Below are 8,902 nucleotides of genomic sequence, written 5' to 3' on the forward strand. Positions count from 1 at the left end.
TATCACCCAAAGTACAAGAAAAAGTGCAAATGTGTTACACTAAAAAAATCGTTCAAAAAGGATGCAGTCTATCGCAAGCCCTTCTTCAATAGGAGAGAGGCCCCCCCAACAAACCTAACCCTTCGCATCCGGACCAAAAAGTACCTGCGAGGTTCCTGTGGACACACAACACGCAAAAAGTGACACAGTGACAAAAAGGAAATATATAAGTGAATGTGTGCAGATATACATGCCCGGACATCTGTCCGGATCTATGAAGATTTCTCTGATCCTAGCCAGAAGGCCGGGAATCAAGAGGTGAGTGCCACAACTTGAAGAGTTTATGAGTGCTTCCACTCAGTGAGCCTATCTTCCCAGTGAGTTTCGGCACCTCGGGGTCACCACTCCCCGAGGCACTAAAGTACCTTGGCTCTAGACTCTCTCAGCGAGACCCGGAGGAAACAGGTCACATCGGGGCAACTGTTGAGCTGATTCCTCAGAACCAGCCCCGGAACACCTGTCCACTCCATGCAGCACCCACCCTCACCAGCCCAATACCAGCGCTTCGGGTCACCAACTGAAACTGATAAGAACAGATACTACACTTGATCTTAGCCAAAATGCTGAGAAGTGATAATATACTATGATATCCATAGAGCAGGGACAGAGGGGGAGGTGCATGACTCAGAGGTTCAAAAGTAGGTATGGGAGTGTGTGCTCTCCTTGTAGAGAGCACAAGGTTTGGAGATAATTATGCCATTAGCCCTCCACTAAACATTCTGGGAAATATGCATAATAGCTCATTAACATGCCAATGGTCCTGGTGACATTCCCTTAGAATCAGAGTATCTATGCACTGTGGAGTCTGGCTACCTGACCGGGAGTATGCCAAGATAGACATCTCTCCAGGAGGAAAGATTTAACCCATCTGCAGACAGCCTGTTTCAAAGTTTTTGCTCCATATCAGTGCAGAGCAGGGTTGATCTATATTGGCAGTGTGAGAGGCATATCGAAGTAAGTAAGGAGGTGTGTACTCTCCTTGCAGAGAGCACGAGATGTGGAGAGAATTAAAGGACTAGTCTCAGGCGGATAGGGGATAAGTTTAAGATCGCGGGGGGTCCAAGCGCTGTGGCCCCCCATGATCGTCTGTACAGAGCGCCGGCTCACTCACAGAGCTGTGCGTCATGACCCCTGCCCAAAGCTGCCACCACGCTACCTCCATATATCTCTATGGGAGAGCCGTGGGACTATCTTTGTCTCTCCCATAGATATATATATATATATATATATATATATATATGGAGGGGGCATGGCGGCCCCCGCTTCGGGCAGGGGTCGTAACACGCCACTCTGTGGGAGAGCCGGCGCTCCATATAGACGATCGCAGGGGCCACAGCGCTCGCCCCCTCGCCATCTAAAACTCATCCCCTATCCTGTGCATAGGGGATAAGTTTTCCTGTCCTGATCGGGCACTTCTTCTTTAAGCCATTCTGGGAAATATGCAAATGCTCCACTGAGCATTCTGGGAAATATGCAAAACAGCTCAGGTTCAAGGAACACTAAATAGTAAAGTAATGCACTGCCAGCTTAGGCCCTACACTTGGTATAGCACAGTAAAGGAAATAAACAAAAATTGTCTAATTCTTCTTGTAAACTAAAGCTCACACACTGTAAAATTTACTTATTTTACATGAAGATTTTAATCCATAATGACCCTTTTCGTGCCGAATACGGCTGAACATATATGCGTAAAATAAAATATGTCAGTACAATTAACATATGTGAAATTAGCATAAGATTAGACAGTATGGTTCACATGGCAATTCCAAACAAATTTGGTTCCGAAAAGTTTGCTGAACAGAATTGCGGAATTGCAGAATTCCGCTGGAAATCGGCTAAAATTGTGGCGGAATTGCAGCAGAATTCTGTGCTCCCTAAACACAAAATTTTCCGGGAAAATTCAATCCCCATTAAGTTCAATAGGATTCTGCCTGCAATTGCACAAACCTATAAGACTCGACTTATATTGGGAAATGCGGACATTCCGCCACGGAAATTCCGATGTCTGAATGTAACAGCGGAATCCCATTGAACGTAATATGCATTTAATTCAAGTGGAATCTCTGGCGGAATTCTTCTGCAGAGAGAGGGGCTAAATGTTTATAAAGTCTCTAAAACACATAAAAATATATGGTGCATGTCATGTAAGCTATTTTTGGCATAAATTGCACCAGATATTTGGTTGGTGTTCACAATTTTATTTCTCAACCCCAGTGTTTCAGTTTTTCTCTGAGTGCCCCAATAAACTTTTACCAGGAGCCAGGAGATCCAATCATAAACCAGACTTGGTTGCAAGTTGTTCCGATTAATTAAGATAATTTAATTAGTTCCTCTATCTTAATTTAGTTAGCTTTATGCCATTGATTTTTACCGGTAATGTGCCCCAATGCTGTTTTTTGCTCAGTGTGTCAGACAGGCATCGATGCATTCACAATGTGATTGCCGACTATTAGCATTTATCATTACAAGTGGTCTCCAATTCAGGTTTTAATAAGCACAAGGAAGTTGTGAGCTGCGAAGCACGGATGAGTGTGCTTGTTAACAGCCCCTTGACATATTTAGTCTGACATCATTCTGCCTGAGGAAGGAACCAGAAGAAAAATTGCAGCATACACAATGATTTGCAATAGCACAGACAGCTAGTCCAATATTTACACCAAGCAATAGGTCATTATAATAGATTCTAACAATGGGGCATTGTAATGAAATACAAGATTCATGTGGGTATTATCTAGAGATTCAGGACATATTAAAACAGGACCTAATAGTTTATAGTGTAACAATAAACAGCTTGCAAATACATGTTATTGCAGTCTTAAAGAGTCCATGTGTTTTTCATCTGAAAGGTGGATCCCTCACTGCTATATTAACACCTTCATGACCGAGCAAATTTTTGGCTAACTATTTTTTTCCTCACATTCTAGGACCCATTTATTTTTCCACTGACAATGTTGTATTAGGGCCTATTTTTTGTATGAAATGTACTTTTAATTAGCACACTTTATTTTATTAAATAGCATATAATGGAGTCAGAATATTTATATATATATATATATATATATATATATATATATATATATAATATATTATATATATATATATATATATATATATACACATACATACACACACACACACACACACACAGTCATGGCCGTAAAAGTTGGCACCCCTGAAATTTTTGTAGAAAATGAAGTATTTCTCACAGAGAAGGATTGCAGTAACATGTAGTAATCCAATAGTAGGAATGAATAGACGGCACTCACGTTCTGCAATTCAAACACGGACGCTTTATTCTTTGAGGAGGAGCAGGATCTCAGCAGTTACAAGTAAGATAAGCAACAAATGTTTCACTCTATTTGTGCTTCTTCAAGCTATGAGGAAGCGCATGTAGCGTGAAACATTTGTTGCTTATCTTACTTGTAACTGCTGAGATCCTGCTGCTCCTCAAAGAATAAAGCGTTCGTGTTAGAATTGCAGAATGTGAGTTCCGTCTATTCATTCCTACTTTATTGGATTACTACATATGTATGCAAGTGGACTGAGCACCACACACGAGGTACGCTGGGAGCTTCATTAGCTGTGCTGCATACACAGGAACCTGGTGGCTGGACATTGTTTGAGGGGTCTAAAATTTGGAGAACGGTGGCAGCTTTACTCTCTTTGTCACATTGCAGTAACGTGTTTTGCTGTACACGTTTATTCCTTTTGTGTGTATTGGAACTAAACCAAAAAAGGGAGGAAAAAAAGCAAATTGGACATAATGTCCCACCAAACTCCAAAAATGGGCTGGACAAAATTATTGGCACCCTTAACTTAATATTTGGCTGCACACCCTTTGGAAAAAATAACTGAAATCAGTCACTTCCTATAACCACCAATAAGCTTCTTACACCTCTCAGCCGGAATGTTTGACCACTCTTCCTCTGCAAACTACTCCAGGTCTCTCTTATTGGAAGGACGCCTTCTCAATGGGATTTAGATCTGGACTCATTGCTGGCCACTTCAGAACCCCCAGCGCTTTGTTGCCATCCATTTATGGGTGCTTTTTGACGTATGTTTGGGGTCATTGTCCTGCTGGACGACCCAAGATCTTGGACGCAAACCCAACTTTCTGACACTGACCAAAATCCATTGGTAATCCTCAGATTTCATGATGTCTTGCACACATTCAAGGCACCCAGTGCCAGAGGCAGCAAAAAGAAACCAAAACATCATTGAACCTCCACTATATTTCACTGTAGGTACTGTGTTCGTTTCTTTGTAGGCCTCATTCAGTTTTCGGTAAACAGTAGAATGATGTGCTTTACCAAAAAGCTCTATCTTGGTCTCATCTGTCCACAAGACGTTTTACCAGAAGGATTTTGGCTTACTCAAGTTCATTTTGGCAAAATGTAGTTTTCATTTCATTTAAATGTCGACGGATAGTTCCCGCTGACACTGATGCTCCCTGAGCCTGCAGGACTTGTTTGGTGCTGCTTATCCACCATCCAGACTATCCTATGTTGACACCTTTTATCAAGTTTTCTCTTCCATCCACGCCCAGGGAGATTATCTACAGTGTCATGGGTTGCAAACTTCTTGAAAATGTTCAGCACTGTGGACAAAGACAAATCTAGATCTCTGAAGATGGACTTGTAACCTTGAGATTGTTGATATTTTTCCCCAATTTTGTTTCTCAAGTCCACAATTCAAAGACTAAGTGAACTTCTCTCCTTTTTATCTGTGTTCAGGTGTGATTTTTATATTGCCCACTCCTGTTACTTGCCCCTGGATAGTTTAAAGGAGCATCACTTGCTTGAAACAATCTTATTTTTCCACAATTTTGAAAGGGTGTCAATAATTTTGTCCAGCCCATTTTTGGAGTTTGGTGTGACATTATGTCCAATTAGCTTTTTTTCCTCCATTTTTGGGGGAATAAACATGTGCATAGCAAAACATGTGTTACTGCAATCCTTTTCTGTGAGAAATACTTCATTTTCTAGAAAAATGTCAGGGGTTCCAACATTTATGACTGTATATATATATACAGGGGAGGGGTTAATAGCATGTTCTCGCAGCTCTGCCCCTTTACTGAGTTCAGTCAGTGGGCAGAGCTGCACGAAGGTGCCAGGGACCCCTCAGGGAAGAAGATCTGCAGGGACAGAGCAGGGAAAGAATACAATCCAGGGCAAGATAGGAGTGAGTGTAAAAAAATAAAAGAAAAAAAAAATCCCCCCCCGACCCCCTAATAGGTCCCAATGGTCCACAATACATTTTATAGCATGACCCGGGCGCTATTAGGGGTTCAGGGCTCTGCATTTGGCCTTCTCTTCTGAGCATTGTCTTCTGAGCATTGTTGTGCGCCTGCAGTGCACTTGACGTCCACACATGGGGTATTTCCATACTCAGAATAGATGGAATTACACTTTTTTTTTGGGGGGGGGGGGCATTTCTCCTATTACCCCTTGTAAAAAAGTAAAATTTGTTGAAAAAAATGCATTTTAGTGAAAAATTTAAAACTATTTATACCTCCAAAGTCGTCAAACACCTGTGAGGTGTTAAGGCTCACTGTACTCCTTGTTATGTTCCTTGAGGGGTGTAGTTTCCGAAATAGAATGCCATGTGTTTTTTTTTTTTGTGTTGCTGTTCTGGCACCATAGGGCTTCCTAAATGCAATATTTTCTCCTATTCCCCCTTGTAAAAATGCAAAATTTAGGGAAAAGCCACGTGTGGTGTATTTTTTTTTTTTTTTTTTTTTTGCTGTCCTGGCACCATAAGGGCTTCCTAAATGGCACATGCCCCCCAAAAACCATTTCAGCAAAATTTGCTTTCCAAAAGCCAAATGTGACTCCTTCTCTTCTGAGCATTGTAGGGCGCCAGCAGAGCACTTGACGTCCATATATGGGGTATTTCCATACTCAGAAGAGATGGGGTTACAAATTTTGGGGGGCATTTTCTATTATTACCCCTTGTAAAAAATTTAAATTTTGGGGAAAACCAGCATTTTAGTGAAAAAAAAATGTATTTACAAATCCAACTTTAACGAAAAGTCATCAAACACCTGTGGGGTGTTAAGGCTCACTGTACCCCTTGTTACATTCCTTGAGGGGTGTAGTTTCCAAAATAGTATGCCATGTGTTTTTTTTATTTTTTTTTTATTTTTTTTGCTGTCCTAGCACCTTAAGGGCTTCCTAAATGAGACATGCCCCCCAAAAACCATTTCAGCAAAATTTGCTTTCCAAAAGCCAAATATGACGCCTTCTCTTCTGAGCATTGTGGTGCGCCAGCAGAGCACTTGATGTCTACATATGGGGTATTTCCCTACTCAGAAGAGATGGGGTTACAAATTTTGGGGGCATTTTCTCCTATTACCCCTTGCAAAAATGGAAAATTTTGGGGAAAACCAGCATTTTAGTGTAAAAAATTTTTTCTTTCATTTACACATCCGACTTTAACGAAAAGTCGTCAAACACCTGTGGGGTGTTAAGGCTCACTGTACTCCTTGTTACGTTCCTTGAGGGGTGTAGCTTCCAAAATAGTATGCCATGTGTTTTTTTTTTTTGCTGTTCTTTCACCATAGGGGTTTCCTAACTGCGACATGCCCCCCAAGAACCATTCGAGCAAAATTTGCTTTCCAAAAGCCAGATGTTACTCCTTCTCTTCTGAGCATTGTAGTGCGCCAGCAGAACACTTGACATTCACACATGAGGTATTTCCATACTCAGAAGAGATGCGGTTACAAATTTTGGGGGCATTTTCTCCTATTCCCCCTTGTAAAAATGCTAAATTTAGGGAAAAGCCATGTGGGTGTTTTTTTTTTTGTTTTTTTTAATTTTTTTTTTTTTTGCTGTCCTGGCACCATAAGGGCTTCCTAAATGGCACATGCCCCCCAAAAACCATTTCAGCAAAATTTGCTTTCCAAAAGCCAAATGTGACTCCTTCTCTTCTGAGCATTGTAGTGCACATCCACACATGAGGTATTTCCATACTCAGAAGAGATGCGGTTACAAATTTTGGGGGCATTTTCTCCTATTACCCCATGTAAAAATGTAAAATTTGGTGGAAAACCAGCATTTTAGTGAACAAAAAAATCATTTACACATCCAACTTTAACGAAAAGTCGTCAAACACCTGTGGGGTGTTAAGGCTCACTGTACCCCTTGTTACGTTCTTTGAGGGGTGTAGTCTCCAAAATAGTATGTCATGTGTTTTTTTTTGCTGTTTATGGGCCATAGGGGCTTCCTAACTGCGACATGCCCCCCAAAAACAATTTCAGCAAAATTTGCTTTCCAAAAGCCAAATGTTACTACTTCTCTTCTGAGCATTGTAGTGCACCAGCAGAGCACTTGACGTCCACACATGGGGTATTTCCATACTCAGAAGAGATGGGGTTACAAATTTTGGGGGGCATTTTCTCCTATTACCCCTTGTAGAAAAAAATGTAGGTGTGTTTTTTTTTTTGCTGTTCTGCATCATAACCAGTAAAATAAAGTAAAAAAAAAGTGTAAAAAAAAGTAAACATTTCCCCCCCCCCCTGACCCCCTAATAGGACCTAAAGGGTCCGCCACAATTTTTTTTAGTGTGACCCGGGCCCTATTAGGGATTCAGGGCGCTGCATTTGGCCATTTTTTGGGGGGCTGCAGCGCTTTTTCCCCCCCCCATACAGTTAGTTACACCAATCACACACACTACTTACTCATTCCCCCGACCCACACACCCGCCACCCCCACCACCAACCCCCCCCCCCCCCCCACCACCACCACCACCACCAAAAAAAAAGGCGATGGCTCGCCAGGCATTTTCGGCAGCGGAGGCATACGCTTTTCTTGCCTCCGACTCCGAATCTGTCAGTGAGGACGATGAAGATCCAACATTTCTGTGTTCTTCATCGTCCTCCTCATCATCTAGTACTGAAGATGAGCCCCCTGCACGGCGGCGGAGACGCCGCCAGGCGAGGCCACGCACTCCCCATGATAGTGGCCCAGTGGCCGGCACTAGTGCGAGTGGTGATGCTACTCGTACTAGGAGTCTGACCCCCCAGACAAGTTTACTGGAGCCCCCTTCCGGTGAACCTGTCTGGAGACCCCCAGAGGCTTATCAGCCACGGGTTCCGGAGTTTGTTTGCGACTCCAGAATCCAGATTGACAATTCTGGATTCACTGAAATTGACTATTTCAGTTATTTTTTCAGTGACAGTTTTGTCAATCTAATGGTGGAGCAGACGAATCTGTACGCCAGGCAGTTCATCGCCCACCACCCTGATTCTGTTTTGGCCAGGCCCAATGAATGGTATGCCATTGATGCAGCAGAGATGAGGACATTTTGGGGCCTCTTGCCGCATATGGGCCTGGTCAAAAAACCAAGTGTCAGACAGTACTAGAGCGAGGACATCCTCTACCAGACCCCGCTTTACAGTATGGTCATGGCACAGAGGCGGTTCGAGGCCATTCGGAAATGCCTGCATTATGCCGATAATGCAGCATGTCCGCCCCGAGGTGATCCCGCCCATGACCGGCTTTACAAAGTGAGGCCGGTCATCGATCACTTTGGGGCCAAATTTTTGGAGGCCTACGTATCCCTCAGGGAGATCTCGGTTGATGAGTCTTTTATCAGTTTTAAGGGGAGACTCATCTTCCGCCAGTATATTCCCTCGAAGCGGGCGCGGTATGGCGTGAAGCTCTATAAACTTTGTGAGAGTACCTCCGGGTACACTCTCAAGTTTAGAGTGTATGAGGGACGAGATTCCCGTATTGAACCCCCAGATTGTTCCCCCACTCTGAGTGTTAGCGGGAAAATCATTTGGGAGCTTGTGCACCCTTTGCTGGATTAGGGTTACCACGTGTACGTGGACAACTTTTATACCAGCATCCTTCTCTTCACA

The 8,902-nt window shown here is 42.9% G+C and overlaps 1 pseudogene; it reads right to left on the reverse strand.

Annotated features, from left to right (window-relative positions):
- Positions 1-439: 439 nt before the first annotated feature.
- On the reverse strand, positions 440-614 carry LOC130343651 (U2 spliceosomal RNA; annotated as a pseudogene).
- Between the last annotated feature and the right edge of the window lie 8,288 nt (positions 615-8,902).

Source organism: Hyla sarda, chromosome 1 (assembly GCF_029499605.1).
Source record: "Hyla sarda isolate aHylSar1 chromosome 1, aHylSar1.hap1, whole genome shotgun sequence".
In the NCBI taxonomy this organism is placed as follows: Eukaryota; Metazoa; Chordata; class Amphibia; order Anura; family Hylidae; genus Hyla; species Hyla sarda.